Genomic DNA, 14,390 nt, shown 5'->3' with positions numbered 1-14,390 from the left:
AGAAGTATTAGCATTAAGATAAATACTCGTACAGGCTCCATACAAGTCACACAGTCTGAGTCTGTCAATGCAGTGGGTTGGGGTAGCAGCCTCTGTTGTTTTTATTTTTCTGTGGAAATGAACAGATGACGCCCCTGAAGGTTTAGCAATCATCAATAACACATAGCTCAGAAAATGAACAGTTGGACTCGGTGATCTTGAAGGCCTTTTTCAATCTAAAAGATTCAGTGGTTCTGTAATTCTCTTCAGACTAGGAACAAGAGGACTAGGAAAGAAAGGTCGTACATGTCAAGTGAACGGGCCTGCTGCCAAAACAAAACTCTAAGAGTCCGTCTTCTATTGGCTGCCTTCCTCCTCAATTCTAATTCCCTAAGCAAATAAACAATCACCCTCCTTCTCTCCAGTACCCCACAAAAATAAAAATAAAATGGTTAACTTAATTCTTTACACCACATTTGAATTTTTATGAGGTATCAATGAATTTCTGCAGGAAAAATGAGTAGTAAAATTGATTCTGGTATCTTTTCTACTGTTTCTGCAAAAAACCTGTACTGAGGACGCACACTGAACAGAACAGCTCCCTGTGCTGTAAATTAAAAGGTCTTTTACCTCTCTGCACAAATACACACAGAGGATGAACATTTGCTTTCTGCACAGTGCCAAGGAATCACATCTATCATGCCCAAAGGAGGACGGAAGCAACTCTGCATGTTGCTCATACTTCACATGTGAAGCATTTTCACCTGTCAGCGTACAGAAGTGTGAGCAGTGATAGCCATGCCCAGGCCATGGCAGAAATCTGCTGCTTTCAGTTACAAGTCATCCATTTTCACTCTTCTCCCCAAACTGAGGAATAACTCAAGGCAGACAAGCTAGATCCACTTCTACTGTAGCAGGCAAGCCTTACGGAAGACAAAGCCATAAACAAGGATTTTGTTTGTTTGTTTTTGGTCTTAAAAAGTTCAAAAATTTGCATTAAATTCACACTGGAACTCAACCTTCACTTGTAGAACTAGTTTCTACTTGTTTTCACATATCTAGGTTCTGTAAAAATAATAAGCAGCAGCTGCCAAGCATACTAATAATCCTGTTATACATCACCAAGGCAGGGTGGAGGAGTAACATTTTAAAGCCCACTTTCCTCCTTCACAGTAAACTCAGTTAAAGCATGACTCATGCCAGCAAAGGATGTGAACTTTGTGTGAAACAGAATAAAACTTGATCCATGCGGTTTATTCAGGAGGGAGAGCCAGTCCAGGGAATTTATGCAAACAATATACCGAAAACCTAACAATAAACTCACTGTAGAAGTGAGCCTCTGTCTCAATTTGTAGCAAATACCACCCCGCTAAATAACTGCTGTGTATGTGGCCTTCAGGCTGCTGAGTGACCATGGCAATATTATTTTAACAAGCTCAGTGAGTTTTATGTCACCCACTCTCTCATGGTATTACCTTGCGCTCAAGCCCTCAGTTTCTCAAAGGACTTTTAGATTGTGCAAGACCACAGGAATGGGAATGGGAGAGGAAGGGAAAAAAAGAAAAGAAACAGTATGTATTTGCTGGGGTGGACTTTTATTGAGATGTCAGAGACTTTCCAGATTTTCTTAGTTGTTTAGAACTCATCCTATTAAGTTAATTTGGTAAATGGAGGCTTGAAATAGAGGTGCTAAAGTAAGGATGATCAGGCACAAACAAAAGAGATTTCAGATAAGTTGGATAATGCCCACATATCAGCAAGCCGAACAAATCACAGATCTCATGCTTGAATTGTCAGGAGCCCTTTAGCTAAAAGAATGCAGAAGAGAAGATATCATGGCCTTTGCGTTCCAATTCTCAAACAGGCAAGGAAAGAAATCAACAGGAATAACCTCCACCATGCGCAAGATGACTGGTCTTCTATGTGGTCACAAGGCATGATTAGGGACCATGCTGACTCCAGAAATTAGAATTTTATGTGGAAGACAATCCTTATTCCTCCCACCTCTACAATATTTATGTCATTAAAAAAATAAAAATAAAAATGTAACACCAGGCAAATTCACTGGAGGAATGCAAATACCTGATTTCCATTGAATTATCCCTCCTGCAGCTTTCTAACCCAAGAAGCCTGAAAAACACTGCTGACAATTTAACACTTGCTTTATCCACAGAGGAACATCAGTACAGGGTGCTTATGTCAGCTTCATGTCTTTGATCAAGGAAGAATTTCTTCAAACTCCTATTCAAACCAGTTTCTCCTGCACACATGCAGTAACAAGACTCATTTGCCGTGTAGAAATGAAAGCAGGAATATTTCTTTACTCCCAGTGCTCGCTTTCTAACTGTATGGTTTGCTCCCTTTCTGTTAATGGAGAAGTAAACTCCATATAGTATATATCAGCAGAAAGGCTTGCAGGGAATCACAGTATTTTCACTTTCCTCACTTTCTCCTACTAAGAAGTAGGCTTTGTATTTCTGATTTCCACAACACATTTTGTCTCCTACTACACAGGGAAATCATCATTCGAAAGGAAAGGAAGATGGAAGACTTAGGTTAGAAAGAAGAGATTTATTCCCAGCACTGCATAAAGATTCCATTTACCTTTGCATCATTCACTTTGTCTTTCCATGCATGAAAATGAAAATAAGACCTCTCAGCTAGGAATGAAGAGCCAGCCCATCAGTGTCACAGACTGCCACAAGATACGTGCAGAGAAAGCCCCACGCAGAATTTAAAGCTTTGATACTGTATCTGTAGTATCTGTAACACATTCAAAAAGCTTAGAAACAGTTATAATCCCTCTTCTTCCTATTATTGTTTCATACAGCACTGAAATCCACCCATGGAGATTTTTAATTATCTCTGAGGCAGACAGACCTTCTTGCTTTTATTCCGCCATTTATTCCAACAGAAGCAAAGTATTACTCTAGCGAGATACACTAAGCAAGCCCTAACACTAATAACAGAGGTAGGCTCGCATCTCTGTGATTAAAGAGACCACTGTTGCTAGGGAAACTAGGTTATTTGGATCTCCTACAGGCAGGCACAACTCTGCACAGGCTGTTCAGGCTCTACCTGGCAGCAGAACGACTACAGCAAAGGGATTGGAGCCAGGAGCTCAGTGGACATCCCTAGCTGCTCTGGGTGATCCTCCTGTAGATGTAAGCAATCTCAGGGAGCAAAGCACCAGTGTTGCTTTGGGCACAGGGACCTGGCTTAGCCATGTGGCCATTTAACCCCACAGAGGCTTGTCCTCTGCATGAGGACAATGAGCAACAAAATGCTCAAGCTACCCTCACCAGCAGCAGCTTTTCTCTTTTGGCAGCTTGTAAAAGTCCCTGTCCCCTACCCTCGTAAGAAAGTCTGGCAGCTGGGACTGACCAAAATGTGCCCTCTCACCACTAAACAGCAGCTATTTCTGCCACTCACCCTCCAATATTCCCTTACAGTACTCCACTCTGCACCAGCACATCATCATCTGCAATCAACTACTTGGGGGCTACAAAGGTTTTTCAGCAGTTTTGCACGCACTCAAACGGTTACTTCCACCTTTTGGTTCTGATGACAGTAACCTTCCTGGCCTTGCTTTGTTCCCATCTTTAGGAACCTGCCCCACATCCTCTTCTTCAGTTATTGCTTCCATCCCCTCACCTCCCCACGCTTTCATTTCAGTTTGCCGTGCTCAAACTCAACATTCTTTTCTTTTGTTTTTCTGTTCCTTACCTCTTCTAAACTACTCCCTCTTCCTCACAGCATCAAATTTCTCCTGTCTGGGAGAAAAGAGCAATCTAACAAACCTGCAGTTAGCTACAAACTTCCTTGTACTCAGTGACTGCACAGCAGCCTTGTCCTGCTGCCTACCCCCCTCCTGCTGTGTGTCACATGCATTCTTTGAGAGTGTGAGACCAAAACAGAGAACTACCATGTCAGCACGAAGGGAAAAAGAAACTAACTTCAAAAATAAAAAGACTAGTTGCATCTAATCGTTTGGGCCACACAGTGACTCGAGTGTCATACGTTCACAGCATCACAACATCCATAGCTGCTTGAGAGGCTTAACAGCAGCATGCAGAGAAGCTTCCAAGCTAGCTGTGCCCCAGCTAATCCCACTAAAAGAGCGGCGAAGCCACAGCAGCTCAGACCTGCCTGCCTAAGTAAATACAGAGAATCCTGAAGGGGGCGGGGAAGACAGTTTATGCCAAAGCCCCACATCACTGTGGCTTCATTGTAAACGGTACCAAGGCTAGCACAAGTTTGCAATGTCTATACTCACTCCAAAAACATTCCTGCAGCTGCACAGCAGAAGAGTGTTAAACCAGTCTGCATGTCTGGCCGTGCATTTCTATACCAAAGAATGTGCAAGGCCACAGTTTGATAATGCAAAGTCTTGGCAGCAAGAAGGGTCTAAGGTTTCCACCACCAAACCATAAACCACAGCATGACCCTTTCCCTCTTATCCCCTCAGTTACACACAGCCCCACACGTGGCTGTGGCCCAGATAAAGAACTCAGCTCAAAGAAAAACATCTTCCACAATTCCCTTCTAAGCTGGATCAGCTTTCTGATCCAGTTCATGGCACAGAAATCCCAACTAAAAGGTTACATAGGCATAGTGGTTACAGGATAGGCATACCTAAAGCTTGTACAGCAGCTGAAAACAATGTATTAGCAAAGCACTGATGGAGGCTTCCTTTAAGCAGAAGTTTGGTCAATTCCTGGATTCTAACATGGCTGCTTTGGGGACAAATAACTTTTGTGCAATCCTTGTTAGTTTTTTTTTGGTTGACTGGTTGCTTTTGTAACCTTCAAATTAATGTGATCTCCCAAACTTAGCTCCAGCTTTTACATACCACCATTTGCTTGGTGATAAACAATGCAGGTTCATGTCATCATATTTCTTAGTGCTGGCCCTGACCAGGCTGCTTGGAGAAGGATCAGGGATTCATTCCCAGCACTAAGCACATGTAGAAGCACATTTACGTGGATGGGCTGTGAATGCAGTTGCCCAGGGAATGCAGCAGCACATTCTAAAGTATAAAAATGTTAAACTACGGAAAACTGAGCATTTTGCTCATTTTCTTGACATCATCTGAATCATCATCTGCAAAACCAGAAGCAGTGCACACACGCTTTAGCACAAAGCTGAGATCCACTAACAATTATACTGTCTACCTATATCAGGAACTTGTCCTAGAATGAAAACCAGGTATGGGAAGGGGGGGGAGGGAGAGAGGAAGAAAGCAGCTGATTTGCCATGTCAAATCCCTGTGGCTTTATTCTTCTTAGATTGATGAATAAAAGGCTCCACTAAGACACTAAACAGATTCAGAGCAAAGTCTCTTCTTACACAGATAAGAGATACAATGCTGCAAGACAGTACACTTGATTATAAAGATGTTTAGTGAAACCTAAAGCCCTCAGTCAAATATGAAACCACATATATTTAGCAAAAAAGAGAAAAAGAAAAAAAAAAACAACACAAGTATGTACACATAAATAGATAGATCACTATTATTTCAAAAATCCTCTCTTTACTATTACATAGGCATGTAAACAGAGGCAAACAGTAACAAGAGCTAGCTTCAAGTCTGCCTATGGCTTCAAACTATAGACCTCTGTAAAGCACAGCTTTCAGCGCTAAGCAATCGACTCGTAATCATGTGCCATAGAAAAAAAAATATCCAAGCAGGATTATCTTCCTTACCACTGCCAAACAACCTGTTTGAGAGCATGGGTTGCAGAAGAACTGTGGTGAAATACATAACACAGCTCACCCACAGGAAACACCCATCAACACACAGACGAGGCTGAGTTAAACAAGCAGTTTCATACAATAGAGCCAAGCTGCAGTTCCCCATCTGCAGGCAGGCATTAAACGGGCACTGGAAGCATGCTGTATGTTGATAACCTGCAGCAAAACTCTTTAGGGGATAGGATGCAAATGGAAAGGTACCCCAGGCTTTTGAAACACAAATCTGGACACTGGAATGGCAGCTTCACACTTTTGTTTGTGATATAGCCTAGTTCTGTAAATTCAAGAACTGAGCAGATTTTCCTGAAATCACCATACTCGTTTCAGGTTTGTGTCCCCTCCTCCCCATTTTCTTTGAAGTATAATGGTGTGCATGTGTGCACAGGTGTGCATGCATGTAGTGACTGAGAATTGCATTTTATTTTTGAAATTGAAGATGGAAAAAGCAATGTACCTTACATATGGAAGCAGCAAAGGACAGCTGGTGGTTTTCCCTTCACCCTCCCTTCATCCCCCAAGGGATCTTGGGCTGTAGATTTTAACCAGCCCCCAAGAAACTTATGTCTGTGCCACAGATGAGCTTTATCCCTATAGCAGACAGTGCCCATCAGTCTTTAGGAGATGAATTAACTGCAGTCAACTTTTAATCTTTTAGGTGTGCCAAACTCAGATCATTAACTCTAAAAAGGAAGACCAGAGGTCTGTAATGTGCCCACATGTGGTTCTATGAAGAGTTCAAGCAGAGACTAGAGGATAGGCCTGATCAGTTTGTGGCGGTCTATCACCGAGACACGCTGTTGCTTTTTGCTCTGATTGAAATTTTCCTGCAGGCAGATTGAATGTTCACACAGATCTAAAGCCTACGCAGGCTGAGTTTCCACGATCCAGCCATGAAGTGCAAGCTGGAATTACTGAGACAGTTCTCAATCTCAGAGAAACCTAAAGGCATCCTCCCAGAGGACAGAAAGAATTGCTCACTGACGTTACTGAGAGTTGCTAGCATTAGAAATTCATGATGCTAACCTGGTCATTGAGGAGAGTCCACCTTTTCCCAGACACTGCTGTGTAACTGCCAATTCAAAACATTTTCCTGCTGGCAGCCTGCTTGCTGCTTGTCTTTGTTGCAGATAACTCTGGCTTAGCAGCCAGGGAGTGCTGCACACTCAGGAGGGCAGACCAAGCTGTCATCCCCACACTGCACTCAGCCAGGCTTTCAAACTTGGTCTGCCACAGAGGTCAGCAAGGGAAGAGTAGCAGAGATGTAAATTCCCATCTCTCTAAGACATTTGACACTTGCCCAACTAATATTAGGATGGAAACACAATCATCACACACCACAAACTGGCCAGAGGAGTCCATCAGATGGTAACAGTCGCAAGTAGGAGGAAGTCAAGCCACATGTTTTAAAGGTAGGGCCTTTCAAACACAGGGTGTCTCAACAGCATTTTGTAAAATTTAAGATCCTTTGCAAGTAGGCTGTATGTTACTAACATCAGCAAAGAAAGTTAGCCATTGCTACCACAGGAGGCGAGCCTTGAACATTTGGCTCTGATAGCTGACTATGCCTACGGCATACAGGCTTTCCACCAAGGCACTCAGAAGGGTTAATCATGGTCATTTAGGGCTCTAAACATCTGTCAGTAAGCAGACACAGGTATGAATGAAGTATGTTCACAGAATCACTGGCTGCAAATATGCAGCCAAGAGGAAAAGACAAATTCTGATCAAACTTAAATTATATTCCAGAGAAGGAAGCACGGGAGAATACTTAACCTGCAGGTGAGGACATGGCCCAAAACAGTGAAACTCCTGCTGTCTTTTTTCTGTTCTGACTCTTCTTCCTAAACGCTTAGCACTAAGTCACATGCTGCAACGTAACCCCCACAAAAGGATGAACTCGTGCCTTGGATGCAGCAGAAACTGAGTGTGTTACCATCCAGGGTCTACACCTTTAGATTCCTCTCCTGCTCTATGTTTTCCCAGGCAGGATGGAAACATTTCCATGTTCAGTTCATGCTGGCAGTCAGGCCATTAGATGTTCTTGGCAAAGCAAATCCTGGAGCAAACCAGAATGCTTTACCAGTTTTCTTTTCCATTCCTTATTCAGGATTGTGCACAAAGTTTAGCTGCTTTGATTCACTACAATCCTACTAGGCAGAAAATACATTTTAGGTCTAGTCCTTCAGAACTGAAGCCTTTTGTCACTATGAAAATACAAGCACAGGCTGACACATCCACAAGTGAATGCAGGTTTACTTGAAAACCACCAAAAACTTCAGCAGTGACCAGATCAGAGGCGTAAACTGACTACAATGAATAAAGGTTTTCCATGAAAAATAAGGTAAAAAAAGCAAAGAAAAACACAAATGAAGCAACAACAAACCACAGAGAGCTACAGGAGAAGAGCTAAGAAGTCAGACTATTTCCCAACAAAAGCGGGAGCTGCATTAGGGGGTGTAAAGTCTGAGGATTCCAGCAGTCTCCGATTTCTTCACAGGCTCGTGCCCACATCTCCCCCATTGTCCCATAATGTCCTATAAGAGATCTGTTTGCAAGGAGCACAGCAAACCACAGCAGGAGCTGGCCAGGCTAAAAATAACTGGAGAAGAGTATTATTTTACAACACAAAGCAGTTCCTTATTCCATTTCGCTGATCATCTCCACAAAATGCATCAGCACAAACTGGGCACAGAGGTGGGATGGAACAAATGTGACTGTTCAGGTCAGCATTACTGCTGTGCTCAAAATAAAACCTTGGTTTCCCTTCTAAAAAGAAATCTAGTAACAAAGGCTAAAAGGAAACTGCATGTACTAACTACATTGGGGAGGCTGCTTCTTCCTTGCCTGCTGTGGCTCTATCATTTGTCTCATGAATGGATGAAAATTCCATCAACAATCAACACACTAATTACCATTGTGTCCTCACAGTTATTTCAGAGTTTTGCAGTCATTTCAAACAACATTTGACAACAGGATACTCCAGAGAAATAGAAAGGATTAGAAAATTAATAGAAACAAAATGGACCAAATTGCCACAGCAGGATCTGTTAGCAAGAAAACACCCCACGATGTGTATGTTCCATTTCCTGTATTTCACTAGAGCAGACCAAAAGTCCTGCCATGCAGAGAGGAAAGTGCCTGTTAAAACAAGGGTTTAACTGAAATGACAGGTTTGTGAGGAGGAAGGGAGGACCAAGCCCAGACAGTGGGGGATATTTAAAATCTGTTTGAAAAAAGCAATAAACAATAAGAATACCGTTCTGCTTCCAGGTCTCAGCCTCTCAAGATGAGCTGCTTTGGCTTTTTTTAAATTGTTTTGTCACTACTGCAGCTAGGACACTAAGAAGCAGATAAAGCTAGCCACTACTTTCCTGTTTACAATGTAAATCCAGCCACTGACATCTTTCTCATTACTGTAAAAAAAAAAAAAAAAAAAGCAACAAAAAAGAACCAACCCTATTGATTTATCATCTCAGCCTAGAACAAGCAACCCAAGCTCTAAGTGCCTTGCTAGGCAGATGGCTCTGCCTACAACACTAACAACCTTTTTTGAACGCAGCTGCTGCCCAAGCTCAGTGCCTTCCTGTCACCTGGACGAAGAAAAAACTGCTTTGGTGTGGCTCATAACCATGACAAATCAGTTTAAGAAGCTATTATTATTTTTAATTGAGGATGCTGTAAGGGGAACACAGCTCCCCACAAACATTAATAAACACTATCTTCTCTCCATCTCCTTTCCTTCAAACCTACTAGATAAGACTAAGATTCATTTTGGGCTAGTAAGTTCTCATGTAACATACCATGTCTTTTTCTTCCAAATTACTTTTTTCCCTTCAGAGCCTGCTTCTGGAGGTGTCTATTCTCCTGTAATCATGAGCAAATTTGAAAAACACAATACAAACACAAGCAGTACAGCAGTGTCAGAGCTCTCATTGAGGCTGCAGAGCAGATGAGAGGAAAAACCTCAGTCTGAGCCTATGGTGTTCTCCATCATATGCCAACTGTGCTGTTTTACACATCAGTGTCATTGACTGCTTCACTGCTGTTCACATTTTACTAAAATATGGCAGGATAAGAGAGAGCTTATTTTGGTAATACAGATGCATTACATTACCATGTCTTGAAATCCCACCATTCATCAGCATGAACGAGCCAGCAAGTACCATGATTGTGAAGCCAGGCCAAGAGGATGTGCCAGTGAATTTGACCCAAAAGGAAACAGGACCACATCACTTCCAACCAACTCCCCAAAAGCTTTCTTCTGTATCTTCCAAATTTATGTATACAGTGCAGAGCTCCTGCATGGACAGTAGTTCTCAAAGCATACAATCAGAGGTCTTCTTGCTCAGCCAAGTCACAAAGAGGTTTCACACAGTAACTCTGCATCAAGACTCCCTGTTAACTTCAAGGAGAGCTGGTGGATGTGCAGATGCACACAGACTCTGGCAGGATCAGAGCCTAGCTGCCTGTGCAGACAGCTGTGTCCACCACATACAAACAAAGGGCACTGAGAATCTGTAATTGAGATCAGCTGGTGCAGGAGGCAACAGCAAAGCAGGAGAGGGGCCTACCTATAAAAACAGGTCTCTGTTGCAGGCTCCAGAGAAGTCTTTACACTACACTGCACTGCAGATGAGGTGGCAAAGAATTGTCAACAGCGAGGACTCATTCCCAGAAAAGTGGCAGGAGAGAGTTTCAGCATTTATCCCTCTGTCCCCACTTTCCTGCTCTAGGTCTTCTCTTTCCATAGTGATGATTGAAGCTGATTAAAGTAACACTCTTATACTGGACACCACATCAAAAACACTAAATATATTTTCTGCTGTTAATACCTTCATTTCCAATTTCATCGCTTAATAAAAACAGGCAAAGAGAACAGCTGAGCTGCTAGTCCTGAGCATAGAAGAGCCACAAGTAGAGCCAGACAACTGGTTTACCTAGAGGAGCTAACTTAAAACAAGAACTTAAAAACAATATAGAGGCAAGGGAATATTTTCTATGTTGTTTTAGAGCTACTTTCTCCTCCTATTTCCAGTGGCATCCCTCTCTCAAAACAGAGGACAACCATTCCCCAAGAAGCAGCACTGAAATTTTAGAAGGACTGATAAACACAATGGACTGACATGAGCAGATAAAGCCTGCTTCTGATTTCAAGCCTGAAAAAAGGAAAATAAATCAATTATGTACCAGAACTACAATCTCAATCTACTTAGTAGATAATAACCTGGGAATCTCCTCCCTTCCTCTTTCCAAGCAACATTTTGAGAGAGAACAAAGCATTACCAAGGAAAAGAATGGGAGTAGCTGGAACAGGAGGCTGTCTTGCACCAGCAGTCCTGCCACACAACTGCTCATGAACAGAGATCCACTAACAATTGGATCTGCCCAGGGCAGTTTGCAGCAGGCAGATGGTGATCAGAAGCAAGAGCCATTCTGCAAGGAAGCCCTGGGCACCTCACCCCTTTGTTCACTGCAACAGCCAACAAGGGGCTGGAAAGCAACTTGGTGGTTCAGCCTAAGCAATGAGCCAGGCCCGAACGCTTGTGACTGCAGCTTGAACAGCGGCCGTGGAAACACAAGTTATTGGATGCTCTGTGCGAACTGATATTCAAAACTGTGCTTTTACAGGTGAAAGAATCTGCAATCCAAGAACCACTAGGAGTAGCTCTGAGGGCCCTCTATGGATGCAAGGATTTAAAAACCCCAAATGAGACAAAACCTAATTTCAAGCCTCAGACACAGGAGATCTAGAAGCAAGAGGTAACTGCACTTTGTGCATAGGTGCATTACAAATACACTGTGATCTCAGCATCTTGACTGCACATTTCAGAAATGATAGAAGGCTAAATGATTGTTTGGCCTCAATTTTTAAAAGTTAACACATTGGGAAAATACAAACAAACGTCATTTTCTATTGCACTGGAAGATGGTTTGACCACACGTACTTTCAAACAGCAGGTTTAGCAAAGGTGTCAGCCTCAGCTCCTTACATAGCCTGGAGGAATGCAGACAAAGATGTTAGATGAAATAAACTGCTTACTGAAAGGATCACTCACTTGAAAACACAAGAAGTCACAGTCATCCTCCCATCAGAGGGAAAAGATCCAGACCGTGCTTTCTGTCTTGACCAAACCCATTTGAGATGGAAAAAGATTAGCCAGACACAGATACTCTGAGCTGAGCAACTTGTGCACACAGCTTGTCTTTGTGACAGCAACAGAGCACACACCCAGAAGCATGGCTGCACTCCTCCACGCAGCGCGGCTGGGGCACAGTGGCTGCATTAAAGCTTAGCTGCCTCGGTTCTTCACTCCTTTTTATAGAAAATGTATTTATTTACTTTAATTACTCGTCCTTCAAGTCATCTTTGAAGGCAAACATTTTGAGTGAAAACTTCAGAGAAAAACCGAACCCTCTTAAAATAGAGTAAGCATAAAACCAGAAGCAAGTAAAACACAACAAGGGAAAAATAAAGGCAGGCTTGTACACCAGCACTATATTTAGATACTGCTTTACTAGGACTTTTACAGAAACTTGGAAGACGCATTGTGTTGATGCTTGGTCCAGCCTTAAAAAGCTCCAAGCAATTCACACAGCCCTGAAATAGATTTCTGACGTTTTGAACTGCAAACTGCACAAACCAGATACTGTTCAACAGCACAGTAACTGTTTTTCTATACAGCTTCATCACACAGCTATGTTTCCTGGATTAATGCACTTTTATTTTCAGCAGCATTTTTAAACAGCAACTACACTGTATGACAGACTAATGCACTTTAAGTTTGAAATAACTGAAGAATTAATGGGACAAGACAAGATTCCTGACAATATTACCACAGCAGAAAAGCAGCAATGCTACTTCTAAGTCTCCATGTGGGATGAGGCCTCAAACTTGGTATCCACTTCCTAAAAATCAGAAGTTGGTCCCAGAATAGGAAACAAAACCAAACACACACGTGCACAACACCAGAAAGGTTAACCTGAGAGTTGGTTTACTTCCTCTGAATGGTGCATACCACAGTACGGATTTACATCGTTCATAAAATGCATCCACCCAGTACTACAAGCATTTGATTACAAAAACTGCATGTGGCGACAAGAATCCTGTTCAGAACATCACTACCACAAAACAACAACCTTCCACGTTCCTATCTCAAATACTAATTTCTCCTCCTAATAGCAAAGCATTAAAGATAGGAGAAAATGAAGGTATTCTGGGAAGGTGAATTGAAAGAGGAGCACTGGTACAAGACATAAATCCCAGTAACTTATCAAAATAAAACTTAGACTTCAGCTATTCCTGCAAATTTTACCAGAGATTCCTGTCCAAGAAGCTTTCAGTCAAAAAAGAGCAGGTCACAAAAACAGCAGGTATTAAAGATGCTGCAGAGGGACAGCTAGTAGTAGTGGAGGAAACAGTTCACACAAATGAGATGACAAATATCCTTGGGCATTTTCTTCATCTTAATGATCACAACCGTTTAAGCTGTTAGTTTCACATCAGCAAAATAGGGTGTGTGGACCACAATGGCTAGACACAGAAGGAACCACAGGAAGTGAGATGTGCTGCTTCTGTCTCAAAATAAAAACAAGCTGAGCTCAGAACCAACTGAACACTTTACGAAGGGCAAGCGCTTGGTAGAGATGAAAAATGATGGAATAGCTTTGCTTTTGTTTATGGGTTTGTTCTTAACTGTAGGGAGAGGAGAAGAGAAACAAAACAAGCTCATTCCTGCTACATATTACTCCAGAATGTAATAGCCAAGGAAAACTGTCAGGGTTTCACAAACACCTGCACCAGTGACCCATGTGTATAATTAATCTTAACATGAGGTTTTCATAAAGCTGAAAGCAGAACTCAGAGAGCAACATGAGACTTTCCTAGGTGAAGCCAGCATACCCTTGTGCCCACCAGCTACCTTCCAAAGACAGAAGCACCCACTTCTGTTTCACATCCAGCAGATGGGGTCTCACACTCAATTAGGATGCCCCCTTTAACAGGAGCTTGAGGATCCACGCAGTGCCCAGTTCCATTGCAAGATTAGGTACGCTTTTTTTCTCTGCCTATGATTAGCATTGGATCTTGGCAAACAGGAGAAGAATAATTAAAAACAAAAAAAAAAAAAAGTAGTGACTCTTGTCACAGGGTAACAGCATGATGGCCTAGATATCACATACCCTAGATGTGAAACAAAGGACCTGGTTGTGCAATCTTAGTCTCACTACCCATATTCACTACAAGCAGCTACACAACTCACAGTATCCAGGTCCATCTTCCAAAGCCTGCGGGTTTCATCTGAAGCACAGAGCTAACCTGAAATCATGAACACTGGTTGTTCTGCCTCAAAGGGGCAGAAAAGGCCATAGGAGTACAGGCAGTGAGAATTTCAGGATGTGACATGCTCACACAAGGCACGCTTCACAGAGCACCACAAAGCACTCCTGTTGTTGCCTCTTGGTTATGAGGATTCAAGCACAACATGTGAATCTCCTTATCTCAGCTGCTTCTCCCACAGAAAGGATGAGCACTGACAGGTCCCTAGCGAACAGCAGCCACTACTGCTTTTCTGTAACTGCTTCGTGGAAACCAAGCTCCCTGTGGGACATGGCAAAAGGCCACAGGTGAAAAAAAATTAGTAACAGCAGGATCTGCAGCA

At 42.5% G+C, this 14,390-nt stretch overlaps 1 protein-coding gene across 2 annotated transcripts in view; it reads right to left on the bottom strand.

Moving 5' to 3' along the window:
- BCR (BCR activator of RhoGEF and GTPase) overlaps positions 1–14,390 on the bottom strand; it is a 96,224-nt gene that overhangs the window by 50,374 nt on the left and 31,460 nt on the right. Inside the window, exon 1 of one of the 2 annotated variants that reach the window (XM_042828858.1) lies at positions 8,990–9,013. The exons of the other annotated variant lie outside the window; for it this stretch is intronic. The gene's annotated coding sequence lies outside the window, so the exon portion shown is untranslated. Of the gene's footprint in view, positions 1–8,989; positions 9,014–14,390 lie in introns of those variants that run through there. 2 annotated transcript variants of the gene reach the window in all.

This window comes from Centrocercus urophasianus, unplaced genomic scaffold (assembly GCF_019232065.1).
Source record: "Centrocercus urophasianus isolate 14NV4802_14NV808 unplaced genomic scaffold, USGS_Curo_1.0 seq_30, whole genome shotgun sequence".
Classification (NCBI taxonomy): domain Eukaryota; kingdom Metazoa; phylum Chordata; class Aves; order Galliformes; family Phasianidae; genus Centrocercus; species Centrocercus urophasianus.
Note: the sequence above shows the minus strand (reverse complement) of the source record. Positions and strands in the feature narration are given on the sequence as shown.